At 41.8% G+C, this 13,324-nt stretch overlaps 1 non-coding gene and 1 pseudogene across 1 annotated transcript; both read right to left on the bottom strand.

The window, feature by feature from the left end:
• LOC122356976 overlaps positions 1–13,324 on the bottom strand; it is a 30,299-nt pseudogene that overhangs the window by 1,768 nt on the left and 15,207 nt on the right.
• LOC122357144 lies at positions 451–586 on the bottom strand. The gene has a single exon (XR_006252429.1). It is a non-coding gene; the product is annotated as a small nucleolar RNA SNORA13 (small nucleolar RNA).

Here is a 13,324-nt window from a genome sequence, read left to right on the forward strand (position 1 = left end):
AAGTTGTGCTGCTTAGTATTCTTGTGGAAACCATACTTTATTTAAACCAGGATTTCTTGGCAAATTCAAACTACGCTGAACCATTAATCATTTGTAGCCTCATGAATTTTTGATCACTTTAATGTGTCCATGATAAATAAAAGTATTAATTGCGTAAAGGGTCTGGGATAAATCCATAAGGACTGCCATTATTGAATGATGTGAATCAATGATACAGCAACAAAGGATTGAAAACAGTACAAATAAATATCCCAAACTCACATGCATTGCCAGGATGCTCCTTTGGCACGACTTCTCTGTGTTGTCTGATGCTGAAATGCCATGTCTTTATACGCATCATGTCATCAAACATAACTCGAGAGAATAGTCTGCCCTCCACACACACCTGAGGAAAGTTACTCGGTTACATCAAAAGGCAATGGTGGAGGTGGCCTGCTATAAACTCAATCGCTATGTTCTTATTGAAGAGCTTAATTAATGGAAATACTCTGAATTCTATTTAAAAATCACAACAATAGTTCATTCACGCCATCTCTGACACCACATTCACTATGCAAATGAAATGAATGGGCAACACACGAAGGCTATTTTAGGATTTACTTTTCATAAAGTGAGGTGTACAACGTGTTCATACCAAACAAAAGATAGGCTTAGTTAATGTTTTAAAAATAATTAAGGCAAAGGAGAATTATACCTGTGTGAACATGGGTTTGCCGTTCTGTGTAACCATGGTGCATTGATCGCAGTCAAGTGACACAAAGTTATTGTGGAAAGACTTTGGGATGTTTCAGCACATAGAAGAGTTCAGTGGCCCCACCTCAAAAATACTCCTGAAGTATCGAGGGATCAACGTCCTACCAATAGCTGGAAATAGGATTCAAATTTTGCATTCAGATACAGTGGGGAAAACCATAATATGAATGCATTTCCTCGTGTCTGTTTAAATGTGATTATTCAGAGTCAAATTAAAAAAACAAACATTCACTGAAGTGACTTCACAAAACAAGACATTACTATATCGCTTTGGGCCCATCTTCCAGACAGAAAGTGATCCAGCATTGCATCGCCCTCTAAAAACTCTGTAGTGAAAGCATCCCACCACAAATTGTCACAGTCCTGCTGAAAAAGCACAAAATACGCTATTCACCTATAATCTTATTTAAAATGAACTTACATTTGCTAAACAAGCAGCAAGCAAATTCCATGATTTTGCATGCTTGCCAACAAACTACTGCTTCCATTTCAAAAACGTTTTTTAATTTAAATTTGTGTACCATGAATGTTGATGAATGCGCTTTTATTAAATGTTTTACCTCTGTCCAATTCTGTAGTCTTTGTTGAGCTCAAATATTCTGTAGTCTGTTTGATTTCCATACGTGTGTGTGCCTCCTGTAACATAACATTATAATAAAGCTATTGAGCATACACCACCACTCAAAAGGTTGAGGTCAGAAAGATTTACTTTTTCAAAGAAATTAATACTTTTACTCAGCAAGACTCCTAAACTGCAAATCAGCATATAGGAATCATAAGACCAAAGACTGTGTGTCTGCTGAAAATACAGCTTTAATATATATATATTTAAATAACAATAAATAAATGGATTTAAAAAATATAAAGAAGTTATGTCGTGTTAATAGTTCAAAGCAACGGTGATCATATGAAAAGACTTTTTAAAAACATACTGTCCATGTTTCCTTTTAACAATAATGTACGTGTGCATGAATTATATAAAAACAAATGTAAATTTTTTTCAAGAAAATAACCAAAACAATATGAGTGAATAGCAGAATCTGAAAGGCTTGTCGAGTTTAAAATATTCAGTGAAACCGAAAGCTTTTTTGTTTTAGTACATCCACTTTGTGTTATACCCTGTTGTCTGCCTCCTGAAAATAAACTGCTGTAGACAAAATGTCATTGGCTAAAATAAGTGCTTACCCTATTCCAGGCTCCATGTAAGAGGGGGATACATCAAGGCCGGACTGCAATATAAAGAACATTATGAATTAGCAACTTTCATATTATGTAGTGTATTATCAGTTTACTTTAGATAGACGTTAGCTAGATGCCAAACAACTACTGCTTTAAAACTAGGAAATGGCCACACGCATTAGACAAACACACATTGTTATTATCACAAGTCTCACCCCACATCTCTATCCAGCATTGCGCCTGGGTGAAATGGAGGGAAGGCACTACCGTTGGGGGGCTCCTTGGGGGAGTACAGCTTGAACGACTTGGACGAACAGCCTAGACAGTGAGAGATACAACACCATTCAGACATAACAGACCGTACTTTTAGATTTCCATTCAAGTCTATTTTTGGCCAGATGTTTCCATAATGTCATATTTTCTAATATATAAGGTGGCTTGAGTTATTCAGATTCACCATCTCAGCATTTCAATTAGCTTTGTGAAACGCACGCTGATCTGATTCTGAAGGAAATAGCATCTTTAATACTGAATATCTCTCTGAAATAACAAATATTATAAATCTATTTTTAAAACTGATAGTCCTCCACACTCCGGTCAGCAAACACCATCACATGACATTGCAATGATTTCCCTGTAGCTTATGACAGCCCATCCCCATCCATTATAATGGATTCATTGCACTCCAGTTAGCCCTGCTGTGTAATTCATTTAAACTGAAACAGCAAGCTAAAAGCAAAAACCCAAAAACATTCCGAACAAAGACTAATCTAATGCAATGCACAATCCGGTCAGTTATTATAATGCAACATTATACATAAAGCGCACTTCAGAATTCGTGCACATTTGTGTCACCACATATAAATGCTAAACAATAATGTATAGAGCAAAAAATAATGGAATCACTAAGAATAATTTGAATTAGAATAACAGCAAACATTTATATACCCTACAGAAATATATGCAACTTCTCACAATATTACACTTCCCTGGTATTTTTTAAATTTTGCATGACAGTCAACCAGAAAAAAATGATACATGATCACACATATCTGTCATTATAATGGTCTGATACACCATCATGCTGTGTCTCTGTGAATCTCAGTAAACAGCATAGCTAAAATAAACTAAAACATGTCATGCGCTTTATTTTTTCAACCTCTTTATTTACATAAGAGCTGTTTTCTTAATATTATATATGAGAAACTTAATGCATTAAGTAATTGCCAGTCACGTTTTAAGAGCTATTCACTATTTCACTAAAGCTCACACTGAATGTATAAAAACATGTTATAATGCCATTTACACACAAAGTAAAAGAAAACAATTTCAACCCCAAATTATTATAACTTAAAACCATTAAAACTCGTGATATTGCAAATGGCTGCACTTAATGCATATTCACACAGATAAACAGCAACCACTTCTTCACCCTCTTCTGTTGTTGAGGGGAAACATTAGTGCTAAGCTACTACTAAGGTGTAACCGCACCGCTTAATACATTTCATTAAAAAAGTAAACTGAACTACTTTTAAAAGACACGTCACTTGATTCGAAACACGTACCGCCGATTTATTTTTAGCAAATGATTCCCAGCGAGTCTGGATATTTAGTGTACTATAACGACAAACTTGATAGCCTAGCTTAGCCAGGCCCCGCTCGGAACACAGGCGAGGCTCGCACGGGTTCGCCGATTATCCCAGCGGCGTAAACAGCATCACCATGGCGACGCAATTCAACGCGTTTATTTTCACGTTTTCTCGTTATAAAAAGAAACGCTGCTATGAATCGGCGTTGCACCGAAGCTCAAGCGCACCTGCGGGGAGTCCAAGCTGAAATTCGACGCTCTCTCTTTTCCCGGTGCTCCCTGATTATAATCCCGCCTGTTGGTCGCCGTTCTTAAAGCGAGGTGAGCTGAAACATCTGCCCCCTTCAAACCATGGTGGTGTGTAAAAAAAGCAGTTACGAAATGCAGCTTCCGCGCTGGTGGTTGTAGACCGTGTTAAACGAGAGCCGGACTCAAGGGGGTAATGAGGAAAAGAGCCCGTGCGACCCTTTGTTCCTGCTCGTGAACAACAATAGTACAGGCCCTTCTTTCTCTGTGCAACCCCCCTCAACACTCCCTGCTCTGGTGGAGCATCAACCCCTCGTTCCTCCAATCAAACCCACCCTCCCCAGGCGTGCTTCTACCGCTGCCTGCACCTCCTCATCCTGCACACACTTCACGTCGAAAGCCTACAGTTAATACAGTTAAACTTAAGAAGTACGTAAATGACTAGTACACGAGTGAGGGTGCTTTGTTCACACATCTTTGAAGATTTGCTGGTGATACTTCCGAAACCATTCATTTAAAGTTAGTTTGGAGAACGCAAACTAAATAGTAAATTTGATTTAAAAAAACAAAAACAAGTATGGACAATAAACTTAGCTGTGACAAAAGTATATATATATATATATATATATATATATATATATATATATATATATATATATATATATATATATATATGCCTCCCTACCTCCTTTTATAATGGCTTAGTATGGAGCAGCACCAGGTTCAATAAACTAATGCCTAAGAGATGGTGTATTAAAAAGGTTCTCTCTGACGTCACTGAACTATATACTTTTCTTTTAGACAGTTAATCAGAATAAGATATATACTCACAGTTTGACTGATCAAGAATAAACTCTTTAGAATAAATAAAACACTTGAAGTAGAAGAAAATAAACAGAATTTAATTCCAGTAAATTGAAAGAGTTAGAAATAGATTAACTTTCAAGTAGAATTAAACAGTAATACTATAATACTATCAAGTAGTATTCACACCACCAAGATGATCTCAAATTGGATACTGTTACCTCCAGAAAGGGAAATGTCACAAATGACTGGATAAGGGAAGTGAGCTCCGTGATCAAATACACTTTGAGTTAACTGAGATAATCAACACACTGGTAATAAAATGTATACTGTAATGTGATTTTTGTGTAAAAATAACACTATGAATACTCACAAACCTAAAGCGCGCTGAATAACTCTGTATGAATTGATAATAAACACCGTGGGCCCACACACACACACACACACACACACACTCTTATAACCCACACCAAGCAGGCCTGAATCATCGCCTGGGTACGTGGGCCGTGGAAACAGAAAAAACTGGCCTCTTCACTCTCCTGAGCAGCAAACAAATGAAAACCAGTGTACCTGGATTCTTTTTTGAACTGTGATACGATCGCGGAAACTCCCTGGTAGGCCTCCTGCAGATCCTCGTACTGCGCCGTCCCCGGTGGCCGATGTGGGTCACACTCCAACGCAGCCAGAGGAACCCCAGACCTCGCGGTGATCTGGAGCGCTATCTGGTTTCCTTCGGGACAATTACACGGCCAAACGTCCAAAATCTCAGTCCTTCTGTCCTCGCTTGAAAGTTATTATCAAAAACACACTTTAAACACCGTCTGTCTCAGCACTCAAAACGAGTGGAATGACGTGACCGCCCGTAACGGAAAAACGAACATGGAAACATCGAACATAAACAACACAATAAAGTAAATAACTTGTGTATACACACGCACTATATACACTTAAAAGTATTAATTTGATGATTTATCAATTAATTTACTGTATTTCCTCCAGTATTTTCAGCTCAAATCTCTCCGATCAGTTCTATATTTTATGCACATCTCTTCTCTCCTTATTAACCACTCACATCCCTTATTTTACCCAGAGAGGGCGGGACTTAACACATACTACCCAATGAAAATAAAATTCATCCTAACATGTAGGCAAAAGCAAGTTTCTTCACCTGTACCCCAATCAATGTTAATACCAAACCTGGCATTCTTAAAGACACAAGCACACATATTTTGTGACTCAGTATAAACAAATGTTAGACTCATTAATATTTCAGTTCTGAATGAGACTGAATGAAACAAACTCTAAATGAAGAAACGCCAACCCACAACACTCCAGAATTATATTCTAGTGGGTTACATACTCCCCCTTCTAAACATCTCATGTCCCCATGAGATCACTTCTTAACTGTACACTTTAACTGTAGCTCTAGGCTCCATCTGAACACTTAACTGAGCACATTGAATGCACTGTGCCATAGGGTGACACCACACTGTGCTACAGTGTTTCTTTTCTGATTTTCCACCCTCAACATGTATAATCATTCCTCTATGAACCAGGGTTAGAGGTCGGTTAGTTGGCCGCCCAAGCTTTCATAGTTCAATTTGATTACAGGTCTTAGGTTTCTTTTTGGGGCGGAATAAACAGTCTCTGCTACCTCTGTCAGCATTAGCTGTACCAGGATCTCCCTTCTAAACCAGGATCTTCTCTTTCTTCTGGACTCTGATCTGGTTGTTCTCCACGGACCTCTTCAGTGAACATCAACTCAGCAGCTTCTGTATGAGGTCCATCCAATTCACCTCCAAGGTAAACTGTGTCCTCCACCGCAGATCCATCTTGTGCATCACTCTGGTCTGGGTTGTCTCTCTACCCTGTTTGAGTAGTAATACCACAGATCATCCTCGCTACTTTCAGACTCGGTTCTGGGTGCATATTCTCTTTGTGTCACACTCCTCCCTCTTAACTCTTTCTTTCGCTTTCTTTCCACAGGTCCTGTCCTGGTCTCTGGCGCGCAGAAACTTTCTTGGGTCTTCAGGAATGGACAACCTCACTTCATCCCCAACAGGTAAGATATGGTCTCGGTGTAACATTCTCATACTCCCCATACCGGATTCAGGTTTCAGGCGATACACAGGTAAGTTTTTAACGCTTTCCACCACCAGGTAGGGAATGGAATTCCACTTGTCACCAAGTTTGTTCTTTCCTGTCAAGGCCAGATTTCGTATCAACACACGATCTCCGACAGCTAAGGTCTGGTGTTTTACTTGCTTGTCGTTACAACCGCTTTGTTTTTCTGTTGACTTTTCTGGGAAGATTCCGCTACTAATTGATACGCTTTCTGTAACTCTGTTTTCATTCTTTCGGACATACTGTCGATGGCTACCAGCCCTTTTCCATCAGGTGAAGTCCCAAAACACACATCCACCGGCAAGCGAGCTTCTCTCCCGAACATAAGATAGTACGGTGAGTAACCAGTTGCTTCGTTCTTAGTACAGTTGTAAGCGTGTACTAAACTGTTAATGTGTTGACTCCATCTGCTTTTCTCTACAGGATTCAGGTACCAAGCATGGAAAGTAGTGTTCTGTTGAATCTCTCAGGCTGGGGGTCCCCTTGTGGATGATAGGAGACGTCCTAGATTTTCTGATTCCCAGCATACTCAGGAGCTTTTTATGAGACCGCTCTCAAAATCTCTTCCTGATCGGAGTGAATCCGGGAAGGTAAGCCATAGTGAATGAAGAATTTGTCACACAATATCTTGGCAACAGTTAGAGCTTTTTGGTCTTTAGCTACAAATGCTTGGGCATAGCGTGTGAAATGATCAGTTATAATGAGAACGTTATCAGACCCTTTGAGTCGGGCTCGATAGACAAGAAGTCAATGCATACTAGATCGAATGGCCCACAGCTGGTCAGGTGGTGCAGTGGTGCAACTTTCTTGGATATCGTCTTTCTGGTTACACAACGTCACAATTCTTAACATACTGCTCTATGTAGGTGGACATTCGGGGCCAATAGAATCGATCTCTCAGGAGTTCGGTTGTTTTCTACTCCTAAATGGCCTGAATCATCATGCAAGGACCGCAGAACTTGGGACCAGTACTTTTCAGGTAAGACAAGTTGTTTCTTTTCTCTCCCACAGGAACTTTTAGTGACGCTTGTGTAGAAGCTGGTTCTGGATCATCAACTTAGACCTTGACGCTGTAGCAGAGTAACGGTGGCATTGGAACTCTTAGCAACGGTAAGTATTTTCCCTGACTCTACTGCCACTTCACTTCACGGATTACAGGATCCTCCTCTTGCGCTTTCCTTAACTCTTCATTGGTCAGTTGTTTCATATGACCCAGACTCAATGCTGTGGGACAAGCAAATGCCTCTGAATACTCTGAGGAGGGACACAAAATGATCCACCAGTCTGAATGATGACTCGTCACTCTCTGAAACAACTGTTAACTGGCAGATGGCTCTTACTGCCGAATCTGGGTATTTCCTTCCATTCAGACTCGGTTGGTTCCCAGGGAACGAGAAAGGATATCTGCATCAATGTTATGGCGCTTATGGTTTATACTTTAAACTAAAAATTATAGGTAGCCAAAGCAGCTAACCAGCGATGACCCGTGGCGCTCAGTTTAGCACTAGACAACACATAAGTCAGTGGATTGTTGTCTGTCATTACCGCGAACTGGGCTCCGTGATAGATAATCGTGGAACTTGTCCACCACGCCCACTTCAGCGCCAAAAACTCCAGCTGATGAACTGGGTAACGTCCCTCTGAGTCGCTCAGCTTCCTGCTTGCATAGGCTACTGGCCTGGAGCCCTTCAGGATGTTCCTGATTCAGGACAGCTCCTATACCGCTTCATGCTGGCATCCACGTGTAGTACGTAAGGCGTTGGTGGTCTGCGGCGCGAGCACAGGGGCATGTGAGGCAGTGGATGATTTTGTTAAAAGCTGTGGTACACGTGTCATCCCAACGCTTTCCAAAGGGTTCGGATTCCTTGAAGTACTTGTTCCATCCTTTTCCTTCTTCTTGTGACCAGATGTTGGTGGATACCCTTTGGTGAGTTCAGTCAATGGCCTCACAATGGCTGAATAACCCTTTATGAAGCGCCGATAAAACCCACAAAACCCCAGGAAAGATCTCAGTGACTTTGGGTCAGTGGGCATTTTCCAGCATGTTATGGCTTCAATCTTGGCTGGGTCTGGTGATACCAGCATCTGACACAATGTGGCCCACATAATTCGAACTTGTGACTGGCAAAACTGACACTTGTCAATCGAGACTTTCAGGCCACACTCCTGCAGACGGTCCAGGACTTTAATAGCCTCTCTTCGTGCTCTTCAAGTGTGCGTCCAATACGATGATGTCATCGAGGTAGACTATTACCTGGAGGAGGTGCATGTCACCAACGGCTTTCTCATTAGCCGCTGGAATGTGGCTGGAGCTCCAGTAATCCCTTGCGGCATCCGCTCAAACTGAAAGAAACCAAGAGGGCATATAAATGCTGTCTTCTCTTTATCTTCGTCCGCCATGGCTATTTGATAATATCCGCTGCGGAGGTCCAGCACGGAGAACCACTTACTACCCGCCAAACAGTCCAGGGCATCATCAATACGGCGTAGTGTACTGATCAGGACTGTGCACGAGTGTTTAGAGTCGCGGTAGTCAATGCACATCCTGATTGCCCCACTCTTCTTGCGTGCAACTACTATGGGCGATGCATAAGGACTCCTGGACTCCTTGATTCCTGCTGCCAACAGTTCTTTATCGTGGCGGCGGACATCCTCAATGTCCGCAGAGTGCAATGCGCCTAGAGCGCTCTCTGAATGGTTTGTTGTCTCGCAGTCTGATGTGATGCTCGACACCGCAGGCTAACCCAACGCCCCACTCACTGGTGGAGAACACATCCCCTTTTCAGACAACTTCAGCGCAGTCTATGTTCCCAGGCCTCAGGAATAGATGACTCACGAAATCAAACAACATTGGGTCTATTTGTTTGGAGCTGTTGTGGCATTCGGAAGGCACTGTGAGCGTGTCAGTGGGATACACATGGCGACTATACAGTTCCTGCAGGGATAGAAATATCCTTAGATGTTTCATTATGAATCAGGACCTGGATATTTTTACCATCTACTGCTGAAGATGGAAGTACTAAAGGAGTTATGAATGTTCCAGCTGGAAGACTGTCTTCCTCAGGGAATCTACCACAAAGATCTCTTTTCCCAGAGGCTTTTCAGTCACCATTTTACAGAGAGCACATACTTCTCCCCGTGATGGAACTACAGTTACAGGTCCTGTCCAACAAACCTTTCCTTCGGGCTTGTCAAGAGGAGTTTTCGTCTCTTGCTTCCGAGTCAGATGGATTGCAGGGTGTTTGCTTTGGATTCTCAAAACATGTGCAGCACTAGATCCTTCAGTATCATGACTGGAAAGCTGTGAGACGTTTGAAGAAACTGGCATTAGTACCAATTATAACTGGCACTTGGGGAGGACCTTGAGGATCAGGGCATACGAGGCCAGAATGGACAGTGACTCTTCCACTCCAGTTACAGAAACAGGGAAAGTGACATCGACAACTATATACCTTGTATGGGTAATTGGATGAGCTGAGGCCCCATATTGACAATCCAGTCAGGGGTGAATGGGCACATCAGCGAGATTCCTGGAAAACCAGCTGTCAAACACGATGCGCCACCTGTGATCCGGTATCTAACAGGGCTTGACATACATGTCCATTAAGCTTCACTTCCACAGTAGATGCCGGTCCAACTAGGCCTTTGGGAAGACTGCTGTACTCACTGATGTCTGTCTGACTCTTTTTGAGAAACAGGCTTGGTTCTGGGCTTTTCTGCGTTTGTCGCTAGTCTCATACTTCTCACTCTTTGCTTGTCTATGCAGGAACGAATGAGCTTTTGAATTACTTGATCAGAATTTGGTGGAGCTTGACATTTTGTCGCAGTATGTCTGTCCTCCCCACATCTGTAGCAGAAATAATCATCTCTTTGTTCTTGTTACTTTGCCTTTCCAGGGACATGTACAAGTGGAAGGTTTTGGCTGCCTCTCTAGAACTTGATGTGAGAGGTGAGTAGAGCTAACTCATACTCATAATGGTCAACTGCTGCTGCAAATTTTCGATCTGTTTTCTTAACTCTGGACTTTAGCATTGTCAGTTGTTTCATTCTTTATCTGTTTTTCTTTTGGTTTAATTACAAGGGATGAAGTAGACACTGTTTTGGACTCACCTCCACATATCTGTGTTCTTAACTCTTGAATCTCAGCCTTGAGTTCTTGGATGACAGAGGTGCTGGTTCTCTCTTCTTCATGAAAATGTATAGCTTTGGCTTTAACAGACATCCTGTGGCGAGATGCCTCACTCTCCTCTGCCTCCGTATCTCCTTCAGTAGACTAAGAAAAGAAGGTGGGTGATTTTTCTTTCTCTTAGCCATGTAGCTGGAGCAACATCATGTCGGAATTCACGGCCCCTCTAACTAACTGTTCAATTCGTGCTTTATCCACTAGTCCTGGAGTTAATCCACCACGCCTACAACTTTGTTGAGCATCTTTTCTATCCTTCGCAGGAATTCAGAGAGGGTCTCTCCAGTGTTCTGACGCATGAGACGAAACTTGAAATACAAGTCCTCACCAGACTCGGAGGTGCCGAATGTGCTCTCTAATGCTTCCAAGTACTGCAGGGCACTTTCGCCTCAGGATCTGAAAACCGGACAGCTCTTATGATCTCCAGAGCAGGTCCTTCAGGCTTTCTACAATTAAATAAAGTTTTCTTTTTCAGAGCACTCACACTGTTATCATAAGCCTTGCTTGTTCAATCCAGGTTTCCATATTCTCCTCTCCTGGGGGTAGGAACTATGGCTGAAAACGCGCGCAGGCGTCGGGTATGCATTGGCATCACTGGGTTGCTTTTTACAGTCTTTTCCAGGACCTCACCCATGGCACGTATGATGGACTCAGGGGAACTGTCAGTTGTGCTGCGGGAGTAAACAAAGTTTGTATCGTCACTGAGTGATTTACCTTCTTTCATCAGAACTTAGCAAGTTTCTCAGTAAAATCTCCAGAGGCAGTGTCAGGTGCGGATTCTCTTGGTTGGACTGCTGTGATGGTCCATGGCTCTTTATTTTCTCAGGTGACACTTCTGAGGTAGGTGTGTGTGTCAATGGCTTGTCTGCACTCACACAACGCAAAGACAAATCGTGAGGTAGGTCCTTCTCTTGTGTCTCTGACACTAACTCTTCCTAGGGCTTTTATGGTTTCCAAAGTCTCTTCCATCTTAGCCACTTCTGTGTGTACAGGTACATTACTCAACATTAAAGCATGACCCTCATCAACACCAACATCTTTGCACCAGCTGATTAACTCTGCTTGCAGGTAGGGTCTTTTCTCAGAGCCATGATGACTGTTTATTCACTTCTCAGGTTACTTAAAATGAGGTGGCAAGATGTGCTTGAGCTTGGCTGGTTTGACCTGTCTTTTCTTTTCAGGAATTCTTCAGTGACTTACCAGAGGGAGATCCCGGACCAGGCCCCAATTTATGTAGCGCCCCTACCTCCTTTTTATAATGGCTTTCAGTAAGGAGCAGCACCAGGTTCAATAAACTAATGCCTAAGAGATGGTGTATTAAAAGGTTCCCTCTGACGTCACTGAACTATATACTTTTCTTTTAGACAGTTAATCAGAATAAGATATATACTCACAGTTTGACTGATCAAGAATAAACTCTTTAGAATAAATAAAACACTTGAAGTAGAAGAAAATAAACAGAATTTAATTCCAGTAAATTGAAAGAGTTAGAAATAGATTAACTTTCAAGTAGAATTAAACAGTAATACTATAATACTATCAAGTAGTATTCACACCACCAAGATGATCTCAAATTGATACCAAGTTACCCCCAGAAAGGGAAATGTCAAATGACTGGATATGGAAGTGAGCTCCAGTATCAAATACACTTTGAGTTAACTGAGATAATCAACACACTGGTAATAAAATGTATACTGTAATGTGATTTTTGTGTAAAATAACACTATGAATACTCACAAACCTAAAGCGCTGAATAACTCTGTATGAATTGATAATAAACACCGTGGGCCCACACACACACACACACACACTCTTATAACCCACACCGAAGCAGGCCTGAATCATCGCTTGGAATACGTGGTGGCCGTGGAAACAGAAAAACTGGCCTCTTCACTCTCCTGAGCAGCAAAAACAAATGAAAACCAGTGTACCTGGATTCTTTTTGAACTGTGATACGATCGCGAAACTCCCCAAGTGGCCTCCTGCAGATCCTCGTACTGCGCCGTCCCCGGTGGCCGATGTGGGTCACACTCCAACGCAGCCAGAGGAACCCCAGACCTCGCGGTGATCTGGAGCGCTATCTGGTTTCCTTCGGACAATTACACGACGAAACGTCCAAAATCTCAGTCCTTCTGTCCTCGCTTGAAAGTTATTATCAAAACACACTTTAAACACTGTCTGTCTCAGCACTCAAAACGCGAGTGGAATGACGTGACCGCCGTAACGGAAAAAAGCAGACATGGAACATACGAACATAAACAACACAATAAAGTAAATAACTTGTGTATACACACGCACTATACACACTTAAAAGTATTAATTTGATGATTTATCAATTAATTTACTGTATTTCCTCCAGTATTTTCAGCTCAAATCTCTCCGATCAGTTCTATATTTTGCGGCACATCTCTTCTCTCCTTATTAACCACTCACATCCCTTATTTTAC

The sequence above is a fragment of the Puntigrus tetrazona genome, chromosome 13 (assembly GCF_018831695.1).
Source record: "Puntigrus tetrazona isolate hp1 chromosome 13, ASM1883169v1, whole genome shotgun sequence".
NCBI classification, from domain to species: Eukaryota; Metazoa; Chordata; class Actinopteri; order Cypriniformes; family Cyprinidae; genus Puntigrus; species Puntigrus tetrazona.